Below are 22995 nucleotides of genomic sequence, written 5' to 3'. Positions count from 1 at the left end.
AAACATTTCATTTAGCATAAGTAATTTAACTCTGTAAATGTAAGACTTTATATATTCTGCTTATGAAGATTTAACTGTATTATTTTAGTCTGTGCTTTCATACATTTTCATTTATTAAGATATTTAATTCATTAAAGCAAAGACAAAAACAAAGTAATTAAGGTAACACACATCAAATGATAAAAAAATCTGACTGGATAAAGGCAGTTATGCCATCCAGAAAGGTCAAGCAATTTTCTTACTTTAACATTTTCTCTACCCAGGATTTGTATACATTTCTGCACACTGAAATTAAGTATTTTTAAGGGCCACTAATGAAAAAAAAATTAAGGGCCTATCAGCATAATTGAATAAAATAAAGCAATTATCTCTTTTACTTTTGTACATTCAAAGACTAAAATAAATCTGCAAGTTGGATACATTATTATTAAACATAATTTAATACTTATCATAACTATAAAACAAATTCGAGTACAAAATCAACTCTGTAAAATTTATCATGTAATTGGCATAAAATTACAAAATGTATTCTTACATTATTTTACACTAGTAATAGTCCAACATATTTTAAAGATTAGTGACATTTAAGTTTTATTAACAATTAGTTTTATATCGATTTTTTTTGTAATGCCTTGTTTCATCAAATACTCACTCAGTCCAGAGGTTTAAGTAAATTTTATGTCAAACAGCATAGATTAAAATCAGAAGTAAAATCATAACCAGCATGATCTGTAACAGAAGGTTGGCTACTGCCACTGTTGTTGCTAGCTAAGAGAGAGAGAGAGATCAGAACAGACATGAATCCCTGACATTGGCAAGATTAGTAAGAAAGTTAAATGCACTTTGCCTGATCCAGTTAGTACCTTAGCTTTGTGTACAGTTGCTTGAGTTATAATCCAGTTAATATGCAGTATTTAATACAAAGTTCCAATAAGCCACTGAAACACCAGAAGGGGTAAGCTGCTTTATATTATTTTTAGTATTAATAGCTGTAAGGAATAATCCCCCCCCTCCAATGGCAGATTGTGAATAGTCACAGTGTAAAACAGTCCATTAATCTAAACAAGGCCACATGTGGTGGTCTCTTTATTATGGAGGCAACTAATAGGTGGGCCACCATCACCTCCTATGAAGGGATGGACAGTTACAACCATGCCTTCTCCGGGATTCGAACCCAGGCCCTTCGGTATCGCAATCAGGCTTCCCTAACCACTATACAGTCTGGGTGGCATAAGAATAATGTCAATTTTTACTTTCAAAGTAAGGACTAAGGAAAGATAACTAACCTTAAAGCATACTGTACATTGAAACTATATTTTCAACTCCTAAGGGTGAGCAATTAATTACAAATATTTATATAAATAGTTTAATAACCAGTCATTTTAGATTTACATCACTGTCATTCATTTTTTTTTTTATTTCTAGAAAATGTCTGTTACAAAAGCAATATTTGAATCATAATCTAAGAATATTTCACAGTTTAAAATACAAATAATTATGCATGCAATTTATCATATTGGTTCTAAAATATTAGGATAATTATATGAAAAAAAAAAGCTACAAACATTTATGTTTCGTAGCAACAGCATATAATAAAATATTTATGCATCTTTTTAATTTGAAAATTTTCAACATATTTTAGCTCATTTACATCAATTTTCTTCTCTTTAACATCTTTTTTTTGTTTTTTTTTTTGTTTGTTTGTTTCAATAAACAAATCAATGTTCCCACTAGTCTCTGTTTCATCCCCTAATTTGTTAGAGCTTTAACAATAATTTTCATTCTTTTTATGTAATCAGTTTCTTTCTCAACAAGTTTCCTCTGCATTTTAGAATTTCTTATTTAGTTGAATATTTATGCGATTCTAAAGAACTGGGTGTATTTAGAATGTATAAAAGATACTAAATTTATTTCTTTAATAATATGAGTATTGAGAATAAATATGAAATGGTACAAGGACAGGATTGATGTCAGAGGCAGTACTGCAAAATTTTTATTAGTAAAAGCAATGGACACAACAAATTTTTAGAATTTAGGTCAGTTACTGGGCAGCAGAATTTAGGATCCACAGAGACTGCACCGAATGGCAAAATGCCTTGTGTACTGTGCAGTGAGACATACAAGATGAATCTTTTAAATTGTCAGCTTTCAATTTCTTTGCTCAAAGGTTTAGGTTAGGCTATTTAATTATGGCAAAGCCTCGAGGGCTATCTGCCTAAGAGGAGGGATGCCTTCGTGGAGGACTTTCTAAGGGAAACTGGCTAGTATACACGTTACACATGTCTTTGCTCAAAGAAAAAATCCTTTTTACGGATGCCTCTCCATGTCACAAGATTAAAACTACATCTGCAATTTTCCAAGCTTGTGTAAAATGAAAAGATGAGAAAATAAAGGGAAGATAAATTTTGTTAAGAAAACTTTTAGAACCAAAAGCAGAAAACATAAATACTTTAGTTTTCACTGTTCTTCCAAATATTTTCCATAAAATAAAAAATTTGCCAGGGATTTTCTATAATGCACATTCATTACGTGCTACCGTGGAAACATCCTTCATTTGACCACATTTATCTGGAATCGTAGATCTGTAAATCTTCCTTTCAAATACTTGTAAAACTTCTGAGGCACTAGGTCTAGAAATTATCCCTGCCAACTCTGAAAGAGCATAAAGGCAGATTTTTGAATAAAAAATTCAGAAAAGAAAAGTGTTAACTGAATTTTTAGAAAAAAACTGTTAGATATTTGAATATTCTGAAAGAATTGCATGGGGAAAAACTCTAATCAAAAAATATAAAAGAAGAATAAGGAAATTAATTTTAAAATCATTTTTGCTTTTGTTGAGAAGTGCTTTGGAAAACGTTTCATAACATTTACTACCTTATTTATTTTTCAGAATCAAAATATTGCTAAGTCGCTAAAATGGAAAATAATATTTTAAAATATGCCATAGGAAAATAAAAATGTTTTATTTTAACACTTTTTAATTAAAATGTAAATATATTATCATTATTTTAACAATATTTTTCCATTTTATTATGTTTGTCAAAAAAACTGAAAATATCTGAATAAAGAATCTTTTAACCAAACTGATCTTGACATTGCCAAATTTAGTACAAGAAATGATAGTATCTCAAAAGAGGAAAGTATATTTTTGATGTAATATTTTATGAATACTCTCAAAAAAGAGAAGGGGTAACTTATTCAAATAATAATCCATCAAGTACATATTTGTCAACGGATCGAATAACATTCCTTCAAAATGTTTATACTCAAAATAGCAATTGTAGAAAAAACACAGAAATGTCAGATGAATAAAATTATGGACCTTTTGCCAATTTGGGCGGAAATTAAAGAATTTTAATTACTTCTAAGAACCATGCGAACCCTGCTAACCTAGCATAATGTGCAGTTGCAAAGTATGGTTCAAATCTTGTAACTGCCATGCCAAGAATTTCTACTAAATAGTAAAGTGAAATCTTTTCTTTCTCAGCAACTGTCACTTTTTAAAATTACAAATACTATTCATATCTTATGGATTAAAAACCATACTATAGGTTTTGCTACCTGTTAATTGAATGTTCGGGCATTGCCACTGCAATGAAGACTTGAGAGTTGTATCACCTTCATTTAGCACTTATTTCCATTTTTTCACATATTCTATTAATCTGAAAATTTCATGGTTATTTTAAAGCTGTATTTCTCTACCAGCATCACCAGTTTGGTTTGCCTTTTCCCAAAAGAAACTATGTTTTACATCTAATTATAGTTTTTTTTTAAATTGAAATTTTACGATTTGGGTTATGCCAGGAAATGAACAGTGGGTATCCTATATTTTCACAAAGGAAGAATTGAAATAATTTGTATGAATAACTACTTAATAAAATTAAAGACAAAGCCAAAATGGCAATATTTTGCAGAAAACCTTATTAAAATTTTGACATTTTTAAAATTAATTGACAATTGAGACATTACCACTGCAAACAAAAACAGCTATATTGCCTTCATTTAGCATTTCTTTGCATATTCCATTAAATGGAAAATACCATTTTTTATTTGCAGTATTCAAAAACTGCAGACTCACTGCAGTCAATGCCAAGAAACATGATAGCTGACTATAAATTATGGCAAGTGACAAGCATTTTTAAAAATGTCTGCAGACATATTCTCTCATGACTTTGCTCAACACAGCAAATTTTATATTAAAAATTCTTAGATGGTACAACTGCTACAATGATTTTAAAAAAGCTATTTTATATCTACTATACCATATTTCCCTGCATATTCTCACCCTAGCGCTAGGCAGTGAATTTCTAATTAAATTCATTTTAGATTTTGGATGCATGGACTCTGACTAATGAATCAATTATAATGAAGAATTGTGATAACTAATGCTCTTGATAATTCAGAAAATCATTACACAGGGAAAGGACAAACTGAATGGTGATCGTGGCGATGACTTGGAAGCTGTAGTAAACAAGGGTTAAAGCAGCACTGCATGATTTCAGGCCTGGAGAATAGCTGCGAACAAGAATAAGAATGGCCTAGGTTCATACAATGAAGTAGAAATAAAGATACCTTACTACGTATTGTAATATTATTAATATTACTATGTGTTTTCATTGGAATATAGTTTCTTTTAAATAAACAATATTATCATAGTTACCAATGTGAACATATAAGATTTTTTTTAAGTGTGGCATTCTATTTTAGTTCTTTGTTTATTCACATAAGCTCACACTGGTTTTTGTAAAGCTGGAACTTAAATCTGTATATTTTCGGTCTGGTACGTCAATGCTTAACACTGTAGGTACCAAACACATTGTACAGCTATTACCATTTGATTAATATTAACCACGATCCTAAGCTTGCATAAATTTTCATTTCGATTAGTTGATACAAAATATCAACTAATCCGAACTTGTGCCACAGTATAACTTAAAAATACTTTGAAACTTTGTTGAACCTAGATGTAACTTTATTTCCAACTTGTTTTACTACTTGTCTGAGTTTATTTGTCACTTCCATATGTCGTACACAACTGAGCAAGAGCAGAATTATTAACAACCTGCTATAAAATGCTTGGTTGATTTAAGCGAGGAAAACACTTTCATCCTTGCATAACATCTATGTGAATAGCTCATATTAACTTGTTAGTACATTACTACATACTAGTTAGAGAAATTTCAGTCAGATTATAACAAAATAAACAGCATATGCACGTGTCCCTTTACTCCACGAACTGACTTCACTCCACCTTAACTAATTCAAGAGACAGACATTTTCTTACGTTTAGAAAAACTTCACCATTTTGCCCTATAATGGAAAAGAATCATTAATTTTTGTAAAAAAATGATTTTTCAATAAATGACTGAATCACACACAAAATGAAATGACCTATTTTCCATTTTATGTTAACATATTCTATCAACATGCTCATCATCATCAAGAGTAACGTGAATTTCTCAACTTAGAAGCATTTCTTACTATTTTTGTTATTTTCAGTGAGCATGGAAAATAATTTACAAGTTTATTTAACTTTTGCAGAAATTATCAAGTTATTATGCAAATGCTTCACAAAATCTAGTACTTAAATACATAACTTTAATTAGAATATGAATGCAGAGTTTTTGTGTTAAATAATCTTTCCAATCTTTTGATTTAAATCCCTTCAGAATTAACAACACAGATTTTGTTAAATTATGATGAAGTACACTAGGGCTTCCTGGCCTAAAAAAGGGGGATGACTTCATTGAGGATTTTGGAAAAACAGCTTGCACTCATGTTACACTAGAGGAAAAACACAAAAATCCCTATCAGCCAGTCCGATATCTTTGAAAGTAACAAAATTTATAACAATGAACTAAGTAATATACAATGATTTCTTAAAACAGATTTGTTTTTGATTTTAAAGATGCTGAATTTAAAATTAAATTTTTTTTTTTTTTTTTTTTTCTTCTTGAATTCGGAAATTTCCCGAGGCACAGCCCCATCACACGATATCAATGGTTTAAAAAAGATTAAATGTTAATCATAACTATAGAATTAATGCAGAACGCGCACACGCACAAAAAAAAAAAAAAACCTCGGAAGAAAAAAATTAACGACTCTTAGCAATTGAAAGGCATACTAATGGTAACTGCAGTACACTTATCACCTTAACCTTGTTCTTTGTCAGTTCTTTGTTTTGCAAATTCATAATTGTTGGATTTAATTCTTTATTCCATTGCACAAATGCATGCCTTTACGCAAATTGGCGACTATTTCCCACAATAAAAACCTTCAAACAGATACCATGATAACTTGATGAAAGCTGCATTCTTCATGATATAAAATGAATTTCTTTAAGGGCGTCAGACACTTTTATGCCTTATGCCAGAGCACCCTTGTTTCTTGGCAAACAACACCATCTGCTCAACCTCATATATTTAAAAAACGTGCACACTATTTAATAAAGTTTTTGATAACTTGCTTAGGTGAAAATGGATTTTAATTTTTCTATACATGTATTAGTAAAATTAATGCAACTTGGGAGAGAGAAGTAGTTCATAACAGACCTTGTCACTTTACATAAAATCTCAGCTGAGGTTCACAAACTTGGTTTTCCAATTAAAAATTAGTCACACAGAAAGACCTGGTAAATTCCCTCTGCAAAATTTTAAAATGCATACAAAGATAAATAATTTATTTTCTGCTTCAGATTCTTTCTGCAGAATTTAGAACTATAGATAAAAATGAAATTAATGAACTATGAAAGGATGCAATGATTTTAAATTTAAGACTAATAATACTTGTAACAATATGAAAAATGAATACATCTATTACTCTTGTGTTATCGGGACCTGATTAAAAAATGCATATATGTGCATGGGTACACAAACATACTTACATAAATACATCCACATATGCATTTCTGAATTCAGCCTCATTAACCTTTTGAGGCTGGGGCTTTGGTAGCAGTAAAAGCTACCAAAGGACGGGGAATCTTGAACTGAATCCTTTCCCCCTTTAAGAAATCACCTCCTATTTGCAACAAAGATTCTTGTGTGTAGTTTAATGGATTCTCAGAGTGGGGCATCTATGTTGCAAAAGGAAGACCTTTGAAAGAGATAAGAGGTTAAAACCCTAGGGATGTCAAATTTGACATTTCACCCCACTTTTCAGCCTGGAAAATGGGAGGAAAAGACATGGCCACTAAAGTGGACAACCCCGTCTTTTCAAAGAGAGGACTCTACAGCCACCATAATGGCCATCCCGTCTTCAAAATGTTAACAGAAGAGTACCATATATCTTAACGCTTTGCAGCTCAGTGTTCCACTACATGGAACACCTAAATTGAATCGCTTCTGAAACCTTTAAATTCACCCGTAAATAGATAAAAATGTCTTTATAATATACTTTGAACTTTTCTTTTTAAACAGTAGATAGCAGCATATCACAAAGAGACACAGAATTTTCATTTATTATGTGTTATTAAAATCCACTTTTTTTCAAGTAATTTTCTCAATTTTTTTAATGAGATAAAAAATGTATTTGGAAAAAAAAATGTGGCATAATTTTGCTGGCTGTACTCCAAATTATCTGTTGCATATTTTTTTTAATCTTTTAGACAAAAACCATATGCAGAATCATTGAATAAACCCGGGTGTTCCATTAGCGGGAACACCGCACCTTAGTGATCTCATGCTGTTACGAATCAGAACATCTGTGCTTAGGAAAGAACATCCGTTGTTTACGTTGCTTTTTGGGGGGGGGGATGAATTCAAACAAAGCAGTATTGAGGGGTGAGGTCTGTTTTTTGTTATGAAAGTCCTAATATTGGCATCTGAAATTTTTTGGGACTAGTTTTTTTAGGCGGGAATTTTATTAGTAGCTTGACTCTTTACTTAGACCTGCGCGAATTTTTTGCTGTCACTTTTTAGTCTCATTCCCGTTTATTTTCAATAATTGTGTATTATTTTTCTTTATTGTTAATATTAATCGTAGTTAATTTTTTTATTATTAATTTTCCATAAATGGTGCGGAGAGGTCTAACTCTTTCCAACACGCTCTTTCCGAAAATTTATATATTTTTGTATATAGGACTTCATTTATCAGTATATATCCAAGTTCGCATTTAAAATTATTTTTATCCATATTCTGTACTTTACTATCCATGCCTTGGATAAAGGATAGAAACAAAATTTCTTAAATTATGTAATTTAAATGTGAAAATCCTTATTTCTGATAGAGGCTTATGATTACAAATTTTGAAAAGTACAGCTCATACTGCCTACACTGCTCATAGTATTCTACCACATAACTAGTAGACAGAAATAAACTGACGGGAGAGCAACAATAAGATGATGTTGGAATATTGAGATTACTTTGTGTTTTCTTGAGTAGAAATATATGATACTCCAATCTTTATTAAACCACAAAAGAATACTAATTCAGAAGTCAAACAACAAAAATCAGCATTATATTTTCAAATTTTCACAGGACTAGGTTCGATGTTTTTACCGAACCACCATCCTCAGCTGCAAAAGTGCAAATGAATGAGATAGGATACAATGATTAGATAAGATAAGAAAGCCTGGACAGAAAATAAGCTAGTGGCACCATTTGTTGATGAAACCAGAACTAAAACATAATTTCTTTAAAGTCCGAAGGCAAAGGTGGATTGGAATTAGGATCGTTAACTAGAACAGAAAGATTTTTTTTAATGTGAAATGCCTCTAGAAAATCCAGTTCTCGAATGGAAGATTTTTTTTGAATAATTTTGGCAGCAGAAAAATTGAAAGTGTGATTTTCGGACCAACAATGTTGGGCAACAGAAGACTTCTGTGTTTCCTTTTTTCTAACATATGCCTCATGTACCTTGATGCGAAATTTTAAGGCTCTCTTAGTTTGGCCAATGTAAATTAAACCAAACTGGCAAGGAATCCTATAAATACTTCAGGAATTCATATCCGGAATGGGGTCCTTGATTATGGAACTCGGAATTTTGTTGATGGGAGAATAAACGACACGAAAGTTAAATTTCTGCAAAATATGTGCAACTTTATAGCTAACTGATGGAAAGAAGGGAATGAAAAGAGAATTTTTATAGTCTTCTGATAAACATTAGAAATATTAACTATTGGCTTAATGTTAGTTTATCAGAGGCCGATATGTTGTTAGTGGCCGAGCGGTAAAGTCACTGAACACTGGTAGTTCGGTCCGAGGTTTGAATCCCGTGAACGGGCTGGCTGCACGGACGCTTTCGTGGTTTTCCCCATGTGTAACGTGTATACGAGCCAGTTTCCCTTAGAAAGTCCTCCACGAAGGCATCCCTTCCCTTAGGCAGACAGCCCTAGTGTGCTTTGCTGTAATCTCAGTAAACCAAACCATAAAACAAACTCATGATGTGAACACCTAATTCCTAGAGTTGGTATAATTAATGTGTTTTAGGTATATTACGAGTGTTCTATGGGACAGTAAACAACTCGCACATGTTTGATTGCTCATGTATTCATATGCTTTATTTGATCTTCATTTTGCTGAATAGTATCTGCTGGCTGTGAGGAGGTAAATATCAGCCATATAGATTTTTGTCATTTGAATGGACAGAACAGTAATTAAGAGCCATAAAGTTAGTCAGAAAATGCTTTCACCAGGTCACAAATTTTCCAGTGAGCCATCAAATTTTCATTGAAATGCAGACAACAGAAAATACACATAAGCGATGTGTGATAAATAGACTTATCCAGTACATGTTTTTAAACTATTCTTAGTGTATACAGAATTCGGCTATTACTGATGCAATTGATTGCTATAACCAGAAGTGTGTTTATCTGTTACATGAAGTGCCAGAGTGGAGATCAAAGTGATTAACTTGATAGCAATCACCTTTCTATTATCTTCCATTACTAACAATGAAGTTTAAAACGAAAAGCGTGTGAGCGATACAAAACAACACGAAGAAGCAAATGTCACTTGAAAGGAAACGTCACTTTCGCCAATCTGAGCGATAACTGATTCTTGTTTGGCTTTCAGCCTGTTTGCCAAGTGAAGATGGTAACCCTATTTCACCAAAGGCCATTTCTCAGAACTGTTGCTGCAAACGTTTTATTCCGGCAACAAACAGCTAATGTGATAACGCTTTTAGAAAAAAGGAAACACAGAAGTCTTCTCTTGCCCATCATTCTTGGTCCGAAAATCACACTTTCAATTTTTCTGCTGCCAAAATCATTCAAAAAACATCTTCCATTAGAGAAGTGGATTTTCTAGAGGCATCTGACATTCAAAAAATCTTTCTGTTCTAGTTAATGATCCTAATTCCAATCCATCTTTGCTTTCGGCTTTTAAAGAAATTATGTTTTAGTTCCGGTTTCATCAACAGATGGCGCCACTACCTTATTTTCTGTCCAGGCCTTCTTATCTTATCTAATCATTATATCCTATCTCGTTCATTTGCACTTTTGCAGCTGATAATGGTGGTTCGTAAAACCATCAAAACTAATCCTGTGAAAATTTGAAAATATAATGCTGATTTTTGTTGTTTGACTTCTGAATTAGTATTTGTTTGGCATGTTATTGTGTCTTAACCACAAAAGAATGTTGAACAAATGAACAAATGTATCTGCTTACTGTTTCCCTAAGGCAGCAGTTCCCAACTTGCAGTGAAGGTACTCCTGAGCTGTAGAAAACAGCAGTTTTATAATAAATACTAATTTTTAAAAAAATGTTCAAAAAGCTTAAACTTGTCATTAAATAAAAGTACAGTAATTGCAAGGAGTTTCAGTATCATCAATGACTAAAATGTGTATGAAAGCAATGTAATCAGTTATAACTAGTTCATGCCCACATTATTTATATTGCTTGATTCCTTATCCATACGTGTAGCCACTTCCATTCCAGCCCTGCTTTCATGAGCCAATGTTATCACTGCAAATGGAGATTTTCCACCATCAGGCGAACGTTCTACCATGAAAATAAATCCTGATACTGCAGGGACCATCACTTATGCCGAGAAAAGCTCGACTACTGAAGATCAAAATTACTACCTGGATAAACTTATGGCAGAAATCCTCACTGTAATTAATGGGAAGTTCCTCATTGCTGCGCAAGATGCATATGTCCTAGCCATAGCACAAGTATGAAAACTTGAGCTTTTTCGCAGAGACTTACTTCTCACTTTCACTGCCTGTTCGTTGCTGATGTCCGGCATTGGCTTGCGAATGTTAATGTTAGAACTCTTGCAAGATGTGTTTTTCTCTTTTTTAAATACTCAATAGTTTTTTAACTGTTAACTGAAGTTTGTGCCTTTCTACTGAGCTTCTGATGGAGTCAAATGGCGATAAACCATTGCATATTTGGTGACCTGAAGTATGAACAACACTAGAGTGCCGTACATTGCAACTACACCTGCCTTGAAGAGTGGCTGTGATTTCACCCATGATTGTGCAAAAGGTGCATCTCTTATGAAATCTTGCTGTCCAGAACTTATCTTAATGAAGTATGCTACAGTTTTGTGAGCTCCTGAAAAAAGTTTGTAAACAGCCTCGATGGATTTTTATGATTTCACTGCGGTATTCCATCACTGCAAATGATTTTTTAGAATATTTTGAAGACTTTCATCAATTTCTGTATCAGTGTTGAAACTGGTTTACCTTTTTATTTTTTTTTAATCCTCTGAGCGTTATGACTGTCTTAATCCGGTCATCAGAAGTTTTCCTACTTGGTATATATTAGCCTATAATTTAAGATATTGTTACGAAATGTACAGGCGAGGTAAGACGGCTTCCCCACAAAGCCAGTTCAGGTTTGCCATAAAATGGCAATGGAAGGCAGATTTGCTACATTTGGCGACAAAATTGGTGATATGCCGTGGATGGATGGAGAACCTTCTGGAACGAATTCTTACCAGGTTAGCCCAGAATGTTCTCGAACACAAGCCAAAAGCTATAAACCCTGCTGGTCCGCAGTCAGTGTGAGAGTGCCTCGTCTACAGTGCGAGATAGTCAGTCCGTGCAGAGTCGATCGAGTTGGCAGCGAGTGCCGAGTGGGTCGTCAGGTGCACCGGAGTCTTTTAGTGTATCGCGGTTAGTGCATCGCCAAGAGTGTGTTGAGCTCCGGGAACGACTGAACCGAAGAGTCGGGAGCTGTGCTCTGTGTGTTGTCGAGTGCATTGCAAGTCGTAGCGTGCAGAGACTTGAGAGTAAGCGGAGTTCTGAGAACGACTGAGCAGAGTCAGGAGCTGTACTCTGCTGCTTTGCAGTGAAGCTGTCTGCACCGTTATTGCCCGACAGTGTGAAGGCTGTGTCGTTGATTGTTCCAGCGTGTTTATAGAAGATCTTCGACGACTGTGTTTTAGAGCTGTCCTGATTAATATTGGTAAATAAAGTGTGTTTCGATACTTCATCAAGTGTCATCGTTATTCACTCCAAATCCACATGAACCCCGTATGAATTGTCAAAGAAGAAAATAACGTAACAATATTTTGCTTTCTTACTTTGTTTAATAATGCAAATATCATCTTAATGAATGTAAGTTTATGAAAATACAGACTAAAATAAGTAATTATACAAACTCGATTAATAAATGCCATTTAAATACCAGTCTTCAGGACGGATCTAAAACCTGTGCCGCTCAGAGGGTTAATGCAGGTAGGATTAAATTATTTTTTCGTATGATTGTTTTTTGGAGTGTTTTTCAAATGTCATTGGTTTTTGATTTTAGAATGTCTTTAAAGAGTATTTTTTTTAAAAAGAAAATGCTGCAGTCTGTTTTTCCTTATTGATAATGTGTACAGCATATTTTTACAATGAGAATATTTTACATTTTGTTAATATTCATGTATTTTATGTTTATTGCATGTATTCCTAATGAATTAGGAATACATGCAATGGAATTAGGAATTAGGAACGCATGTATTCCTAATGAATTAGGAATACATGCGTGATAGGTCTTTTATATTATGCTTTAGTATTGATATTTTGTGTTTGCGATTACAATCATATACCTTTTTAAAATTTAATAGGCATATTGTGTAATAAAGTGTCTACTAATGATTTTCGAACTAAATAGTAGCTACGCAGTTAATCATGCTTCAGTAAAATTACCACTTTTTTGCATTATGGTTTGTCAGATTGGAATCACAGTCTTCCCTTTCCAATATTACTTTGGATTTAACAAAAATTTTGCCATGTTACTGTTGCTCCTGTGGATTCTGATGAAGTCTAATGACGATAAACCATCGCCATATTCTGAAGTGGATTCAGAATGTGAAGAATAATGATGAAGAGGATTTTAAACTCAATGAATGAAGTTTTCAAATCCCAATGATGAAGAGTGTTTTAAACTCCCACAAAAACTGACAAACATCTAGTCCAAAAAACTGAGCAATCCCTGCTTATACAAAAAAATAAATAATAAAAATTAAAAATTGGATGCTTTTGCTAACAGTAATGCTGATGTAATCCCAGCAGAACCATTTGAGCAGTAGCAACAACCAACCATGGAAATTCCAGATATTCCCTCAATAATGGTCAATCTATGCAAGTTATTGCTCGAAGATTCTCTCAGTCACTTAGCCAAAACCACAAAAGCCAAATTCCTCAGTAAATTAAATGGGGAGTTTCTAAAAATACTCTCATGCACTGAAGAGGAACGTAAAGCCTTAGGTGCTCTTTTTAAAGAGAAACATGTTGAACATTATGCCATAAACACCTGATGTACATAAAAACCAGTAACCCACTATATAATGATATATCTTCCCTTCTGGTATAAATTATTTTTACCTCGTTGCATATTTTATTCTGAACATAATTTTAAATAAACACTCAAAGTTTGAGCCTAAATTCAAAAACAAAAAATCTACACCAATAATAAAATTATTTACATATTAATTTGGCATCAAAGCCATCAACTCAACTCATAATAAATATTCTGTTTTGAGCTTGCAAAGCTATTTAGTCTCAATAAGAAACACAATTTGATAAGGCAATTATTAAATTTAATCACTGAATGAATAAAATAAAGAATATTACTATTAGAATTACAAAAAAAAAAAAAAAAAAAAAAAAACCTTAATATTACTTAAATTTTTTAATCATCTCCTCAATATATTGTATATTTAATGAAAAGAAAAATATCTAAAGAATTACGGCCACCTTTCCTAGGAATGCTTTTTAACAGAACGAATGCAAATTAAAGATCTGTTATTCACATCTAATATTCAACAGGACAAATATTTTAGTGGAGTTCCATTTTACTTTAATTACAAGCATATAAATTCAGAAATTATATTAAAAAATTAATACAGAAACTGATAGAATTTCAGTTTACACTTAGAAGCAATCACTTAAAAGCACTACAAATCAAAATTTGATACTAACATTTTTTACGTAAAAAGGCATATTTACTTTTTTGTAGGGGGATAGAAAAATCAGTTCATTTTAATCTTTTGCTATGAATGAAGTTTTCCCTACAATCCGTTAAATTTGAATTTGCAGCAAATAAATTTTATTTGATGAACTTTTTCCAGCAAATTTATATGTGTAATAAATATATAAAGAATAATTAAAGTATAAAATGCTTTACTTATTACACAGACTCCTTTATATGTACTCCCACACCACATATAATCAAGCAAGCCAAGGGAGGGGGGGAAAGAACCATTACAAATACAAAGTTGATTTTATTATAAGGTGGTTGGAGTTTCAAGTCCTTTAATTCTTTAATGTACTATACATCAAAACAATTTCATAAATCTTAATTTGCATTAAAACTTATTTGTACAAATATTAACTGTTTATTTTTTATCACGTATTGTTCAATTAATTAATGAACAAAATTTCACAACAGACTGCAGCCTTCTCTGAGCAAAACAAGATTTTTTTTTTTCCTCTGATAATTCTATTTAGCTAAATGCAGATTTCGCTCTTATCTTCCTTTGGACAGCTTTCGCCAGAGATTCGAGTTTCGTTTTACGATTTGCGTTGCTAGTGCAGTTAGTTGTGTGGACGCATCTTAAATCTTAGTAAAACACTGTATTCCTCATTATCCCATAACACTGCTACAGCTCTTAACCTTAGAGGCATTAGATATTACAATAACATCACACACATGATGCATATTCACTGTTATTTCCACCTATATACGATCGCAAAAATCATCTTGAGATGTATATCAAGGTATGCATACTTTAACAAAAACAACTGTAAATACAATCTCATATTTAGAATATTAAAGTCCATCTTTTACATTACATAACAGATGCCAAAACTCAGGGATGATTTTACAAGAGAGATTTAAATCTTAGTTTAAACTAAAAGATCTCTATTCATCACCTAGATCTAATTTGTCTTCAGTATCATGGTGAAGGAACTGTACTATTAAATACGATGGCATTTTATCATCATCATGTACCACTGTTACAGCAAGAACATCGAGACTGGCTACAAATCATCACCAAATGATCATTTTTAAATCTACTTTCACCATCATGGTACTGAATTTATATTTTTATTGAAATAAGTATATTCCAAAATCTTCAGACTGAAATTCAATATTCAGACAGCATATTTTCTCCAGTACATATCCTACTTAGTAGTATATACTTAGTTGCTTTGACATCATAGTATTGCAAATATTTCTTCAACCATCCATTTTGTTTGTTTCTGATCGAGGTTGAAAATGAAGTAACTAACACATTCCAAAGTTCAATAATAATTGTTATTACAGTGCCACAAGATGCCCACCAGCAGGTAAGTGGTAAAGTCGTTGAACACTTATAATTTGAATTTAGACAAACGGACTGCCTAAGTGGATGTTTTACTGGTTTTACCCATGTATAACGTGGATAAAAGCTAATTTCACAAGCCCACCATGAAGGCCCTTCTCCCATTAGGTAGTCATAATCAAATAAACCAAGCCAGAGAATAATCAACATGTTAGTGTTAATTTGCAGATTTTATGCTTAACAGTATTGATAACATTTTGAACACAAGACAAGTTTTTCAATATCAAAATATCTAACATCAAACAGTTGGAACTTGATACAGATACAGTCAAAAGTCTTTAATCTGGACGTCCATAATCCAGACATGAAAGCTACAAACTTTCTGCACATGTGTGAACGTATTATGCATTTACACATGCGCATAATACGTTTACGCATGCGCTTTTAATGTATAACAGACAGCATAAGCTAGGCTAAAATTATCTAATTATCTATTTTAGTTAATGTTGCAGATTGAGTTGTTCATTAATCTTCTAACTGGATCCAGCTTATTATTTTTTGCAGACTGTTAGAGCAATTTTATAAAAAGTAAGCTTGAACTTTCGATTATGTCAAAAAGAGTTTCCGATTCTGGAGTTGCCAAAGCATCTACAAAGCGAAAGCATGTTTCTATATACCGCTTTCGATAGTGAAGAAAGTGACAGAGAGGTTATTGAAAATGGAAAAATTTCGATTGACAAATTAGTCGGTATTCTCGATCTAGAATCCGGAAAAACCGATAATTCGGAATCGCCGAAGTCCCGCCGAGTTCGGATTAAAGACTTTTGACTGTATATGTTATATGTGTACTTTCATCTGTTATCATTTGAAACTTGTTTCTGTACATGTTAGAAATATTTTCAAATTAACAAATTTGAAAAACAGAACAAATTAATCACTTGATAACAATTTCCTAACTTATATCAGCTGTTTAAATGCCCTAATATAAAATCTCATCTATTATTAACTAACATAGATGATAAAAATGCAATTGAAGTGCCCTATAGAATAAGTTATTGTACCACTAAAAGTGGTCAAAATACACAATTGCTGAAAATCTGAAGATGCTCTTAGACAAAAAACAAAACAAAAAACAAACAAACAAACAAACAAACAAACAAAAAAAACAAAAAAAAAAAAAAAAAAAAAAAAAAGAAAGAAGGAAAGACGCACCAAGAAGGAGTTATCCGAATGGGACAAAATCGGTAGAAGTGATGTACATGTACAGAAAAACAAATGATTACAGTTTAAGAAAAATTGGATGATTTATTGAAGTGATAGAGCTTCACAAAGTGAAAAAGTCAGCAACGCGTTTGTCCATCTCTGGCCCTTATGCAAGCAGTTATTCGGCTTGGCATCGATTGATAGAGGTTGCAGATGTCCTCCTGAGAGATATCGTGCCAAATTCTGTCCAACTGGCGCGTCAGATCATCAACATCCCGAGCTGGTTGGAGGGCCCTGCCCATAATGCTCCAAACATGCTCAATAGGAGAGAGATCCGGCGACCTTGCTGTGCGACAGATGACAACCAAAGGGGTTCTACTATGAAATGAAATGACACCCAGACCACCACTCCTTGTTGTCGGCCTGTCTGCCGGAAGACAGGTTGGTATCACACCACTGTCCGGGGCGTCTCCAGGCTTGCCTTCGCCTGCCATCAGGCTCAGTTCGAAGCAGGACTCTTCACTGAAGACTATTCTACTGCAGTCAGTGACATTCCAGTGCGAATGAGCACAACACCACTGCAAATGTGCTTGACATTGTACAGAGGTCAATGGTAATCGACGCAAGGGACACTGTGACCTCAGCCCCCTTCCTGCGAGCTGTCTATGAATGGTCCTTGCGGTCACTAGTTGCATGTACAATCGATGATAATGATGCATTGTTTGCGCACCTGTATGCAAGGCATAGTTACTGTCTACCAGAGTACACAGAATGAAATTCGTGAAGAATTTATGACCTGGAATCGTAATTTCTCCTCTTAAATATCTGCCAGTTGCGCTGTAGTCACAAACGTTCATTCATTGGCAGCCAAAATGTAAAATTTTGCATTTTCCATCGAAACTTGTACGCATATCAATTTGTGTCCAATTTGCTTTATATCCTCTTGGTACTTGTTTTTTTTGTCTAAGAGTGTATGTTTGGAGAAAAACATATCTGATTAATTATCATTCATTCACTTCTCAAATAATATACTTCTTACACAATCAAATGAATTAAAATGTTTGTTTTAGTGCAAACAGTTACATATTAATCTAGTTTAAAATAATTAGAGGTTTATCATTTTACTGTGGTTGGTACAAAACCACTTTTCAAGAATGCTTAGGGCTTTACAGATCTCATCAAGTCAATAAATGAATCAATTCAATCATTTTTTATTCAATTTCAAAAACCAACATTCAAAACAATTATATGGTACATTAATAATTTTATATTTTGGTTTAAAACATGTGCTATCAATGTATTTGAAAGAATGTAATAATCAGTCTTTCATATTTTTCCGATTTATTCATTACAATTTACTAATTTTATGATATTAAAACAATACAACATATAAGTTATATTGGGAGAATACTGTAACAAGGAACTCAGGAAGGCAGTCATTATTCTGAAAGAGGAAGATATAACATCTATATGACAAATCTTTATTAAAAGTTGTGCAATACAAAAAAATTGAGAACTGCTGCTCTTTAAAGGATGACAATTCCAAAATTTTTAATCGAAACCTTTGAACAACTAAATCATTTTAATTATTTACTATTTTTACATTGTGACTATTACATTTCAGTATTTATCCCAAACAAAGAACCAAGGATAATATTCTTATAGTTACAGTAAATGAAATGTCATCCAATACGGATGAAAAATACTAACTTCAGAATTCCAAAAACTGAACATCCTGGAGACGCCTACTTACTGTCAGGATTTAAAAGTATGCAAAAAATCAAATTTGTAAATGATATACAATAGAAAATTCTCTATCAATACCTCAACAATCATCTTACTACATGTACTGTTTGCCATTTTTGGCTCTTACAGTTTTATGTAAAAGAACATTACTTATTCCTACATTCGTCATTCACTGAAACAGACTGAATTCACTGAATGTAATCATGTTTGTTCACTGAATGTAATCATGTTGTTTGAATGTAATCATGTTTTCCCAATGCAACATTTCCTGTATGAATCATTTCAAAGGAAAGAATCTGAAACGAAGTACATATTTATTAGTTCAAATACTCTCTCCAGATTATGAATACTATAATATACTGTATTCATAAGCTCCGAGTTCAGATTGTTATTTCCTTATGTTATGTCTAAATAAGGTGTATATCGGTTATCTTAGCAACAATTTTTTGCCAAGGATCAAAATACCAAATGCAAATGCTCAAAGTGAAAAACTTAAAAAAAATAAATAAATAAATAAATAAATAAGTAAATAAATAAAAATTTGAATTTAACCCTCTGAGCATTACGGCCGGCTTTATATGATCATAAGTTTTTTTGTCATTTGTTATATATTAGCTTATAATTTACAATATTTTGCTTTCTTACTTTAATAATATAAATATCATCTTAATAAATGTAAGTTTATGAAAATAGAGGCTAAAGTAATTAAGTATACAAATTTAGCTAATAAAGTGTCTGAATACAGATCTTCATGACAGATCAAAAAACCCGTGCCACTAAGAGTGGTTAAAGAAACTGCATGCTGTATGAAAGTCAAAATATGAAATAAAGGCCCAAATCTTTTTCTTTAATGATGCTTTTGCATATGTATAATACCAGATGACGACTCATTAGTATAATGCTTAACTTACTACTTTTTTAATTCCTCTCAGAAACCCTGAATATTGTTACATAATTCACTTACACTGCAACTAGAAAAAAGCTTTATGTACTTGTATAAAATGCAAAATTACTGCTCCAATGTTATCACCTGAATAACATGAATAAAGCACATTATGTGCTCAATAGTTACATTTGTAATTCTTTTCTTATCTTTGACCAAAACCTTCAACGCAACAATTTTTCTGACATACAATGAATAGTTTTACAAATGCTGGCTTTATCAGGATGATGACTCTAAGCTGAATACCTAATACAGTCAAAAGTCGTTAATTCAGACACAAATAATCTGGACCTCAAAGCTACAAACTTTCTGCGCATGCCTCGCGTAAGACCTTTACGGCTGCGAATATGCGTGTGTGCATGTGCATAATACATTTACGCATGCGCGTTTAATGTATAACGGACGGTATAAGCTAAGCTAAAATTATGTAATTCAGCTACTGTTGCAGATTGCGTTGTTCCTTAATCTTCGAATTGGATCCGGCTTATTATTTTTTGCAGACTGTTACAGCAATTTTATAAAAGTAAGCTTGAACTTTCGATTATGTCAAATAGAATTTCCGATATATATTTACTAATATGTAAAGGATCTACAAAGCGAAAGTATATTTCGAAGTCCATTAAACAGAAAGTGGAATTGCTGCAAAAAATGGATAAAAGCATATCCTTTGATTATCTAATCATTCCGAAATATGTTTATCAATTTCACGCTGCTCTGCGGGGGAGGGAGACGATGCGGCGCGCAATGAATTGGAAGTTGATCTGTCAGCATTATCCTTATCTTCAGGGCAGATGTTTTTATTTTATTTGGCTTATAATTCCTTATTAAATGTAGTATTTCATCTCGATGTACTCCGTCTTTGATATGATTTAAATCAAGTTCCTCGTCATTATAATTCGCTTCCGATAGTGAAGAAAGCGACACAAAGATTATTGAAAACGAAAAAATTTTGATTGACAAAATAGTCGGTATTCTCGACACAGCAATTATATTACTTGAACAGCGGAACTTTGTAACTAAACAAGAAATTATGTCTGTTTAATAGAATTAAAGATAAAGTATTATCACATGAAACGAAGCAACTTAAACAACTTACATTGAAAGAAATGTTTAATAAAGTAAACAAATAAATATTAAGCTTTTACTTTTTGTAAATTTTGATACCCTTTCGATCATAATTGTTCTTTATTTCATAAATTACTGTTCCATATTTTTAATTTTATAATTTCTGCACGCCATCTTACCAGATTTAAACTGATGATCTATAATCCGGAAAAATCAATAATCTGGAATCACCGAAATCCTGACGAGTCCAGATTAACGACTTTTGACCGTACCAAATAAATTTACTACTCTGTGGAAGAATTATCTATTACATAGGTTCAAAAATTTTCCCTCTTTGAAACTCGGCAAACTGGTATATAACTCACTTAAACTGCAACTAGAAAGAAACTGCAATATCCAAATGGTTTGCAGCAAACACAAACAAGTATAGCTCAATTTTAGATTTTAAATAGAACATTTTTGTTATTTCATGCAGTCTCTTCAACAGATCCTCGAACATTTTTGCCCAACCCTTGTATACATTATCTCGCACACATAAAAGGTTAAAAAAAATTGATGGACATCAGATAAAAAATGTATTTCCCCCCACTTTACATATAATGCAAGACAGACAAATACTTTTCTTATGTAAAACTACGTGCCCACTGCTTGGCGCGTTTTTAAGAATTGCACATACTAGGTATCCTTGTACACATCGACCTATCTTTAAGAATTGCACATACTAGGTATCCTTGTACACATCGACCTATCTTCACTTAAAAAAATATCCCATAATTGCACAAAAATGGCACTGCACTCCCTTGACTTTATCCATGTACACATCGACCTATTTTCACTTAAAAAGTCAAAGAAAATTGACAAAAATCCAATTCTTCTTACTCTTGTAAAAAGCACCAAACAAACAAGTGGGTGATTCAGCACTTTAGCCGAAACTACTAATACTGTTAAGTCTCACTGTTTTCTCAGATTACACACAATATTCAAACTCTCAAGGAATATTCCTTTTTAATTTAACCAGATTTTTGAAGAATATTTATGTTGTTACATTTACTTTATATAACTTCAAATTATGAAATCAAAGAATTTCATAGGTCCAACTTAGTAATCTTTGAAACAGCATTAATTAAAAAGACACCTGAAATTAAATTTTGTATTGAAACACACAATGGACAATACTAAAAGAGTTTTCCTAGAATCTGTAACTCATTCTTTTTTTTTTAACAGAAAAAAATTTCAGTTTTCAATATTATTTTTAAAGAATATTTCGCATCATAAATTATGAGACATGAAATAAAATTCTGATTAACAGAAATAAATTAAGCTCTCATTTAATGATTTTATAAATGAAAATTATTATCAAATAAAACACGCCTACAATAGCCTTCACGAAGAAATCCAATATGTTCAACTGGCATATTAGGTACTTTTTATTTTATAGATAGCTAAATTAAACATAATAAATTACAAACTGTACCTTAAAATACATAATAATTATATTTTGACAAAATTCAAGTCTTAACTAAATTCGTCAATGTTTAAATTACATAAAGATTGGAAACATCCCAATTCATTACACATTAACTACTCATTAAATGATCTATATTTCAACTGTATAAAACTTTAAAATATTTTCTTTCATTTAATGACTGAAAATTAAATGGCCTTGGCAAAGTAACCCAATATTTTGAATTAGTATATCGGTAACTTTCTATTTTTTAGAAAGCAAAATTACATTATATACTGTACCTCAAATTATATTATATTAAGAGCGACAAACTGTACCTTAAAATACATAATAATTATATTTTGACAAATACAGGTCTTAACTAAATTCGTCAATGTTTAAATTACATAAAGATTGGAAACATCCCAATTTATTACACATTAACTACTCATTAAATGATCTATATTTCGACTGTATAAAACTTTAAAGTATTTTCTTCCATTTAATGACTTCATAACTGAAAATTAAATGGCCTGGGCAAAGTAACCCAATATGTTGAATTAGTATATCGTATATCAGTAACTTTCTATTGTTTAGAAAGCAAAATTATGCAAATTACATTATATACTGTACCTCAAATTATAATCATATTAAGAGCGAATAAAGGTCCCAAATAAATTTAATAGCATTTAACACGAGGAAAAAATTACCCCAAGATTAATCACGTAACAAGAAATTGTTTCACTCCGCGTTTAACTGCTAACAAATGATGCCAAATTTCGATTTAAAAACTTGAAAAACATTTTCTGTTCAGGATAACACTGATACTTTATTTTTTGCCATGAAGCATATAAAGCCATTCAGATTTTTGCAAATTCTGAGTTCATATACCAC

The 22995-nt window shown here is 32.1% G+C and overlaps 1 protein-coding gene across 7 annotated transcripts in view; it reads right to left on the bottom strand.

The window, feature by feature from the left end:
• LOC118184259 (uncharacterized) overlaps positions 1 to 22939 on the bottom strand; it is a 31718-nt gene extending 8779 nt beyond the window's left edge. Inside the window, exons 1-2 of one of the 7 annotated variants that reach the window (XM_035353905.2) lie at positions 22735 to 22922; positions 2450 to 2652 (exon numbers count right to left, since the gene is read on the bottom strand). The gene's annotated coding sequence lies outside the window, so the exon portion shown is untranslated. Of the gene's footprint in view, positions 1 to 652; positions 671 to 2449; positions 2653 to 22734 lie in introns of those variants that run through there. The other 6 variants (XM_035353901.2, XM_085823352.1, XM_035353903.2 and 3 more) reach the window with 6 other exon arrangements.
• Between the last annotated feature and the right edge of the window lie 56 nt (positions 22940 to 22995).

This window comes from Stegodyphus dumicola, chromosome 9 (genome assembly GCF_044657685.1).
Source record: "Stegodyphus dumicola isolate Sdum_Otavi_A_Nest chromosome 9, ASM4465768v1".
Lineage (NCBI taxonomy): Eukaryota > Metazoa > Arthropoda > Arachnida > Araneae > Eresidae > Stegodyphus > Stegodyphus dumicola.
This window is presented reverse-complemented; position numbering and strand designations above follow the sequence as displayed.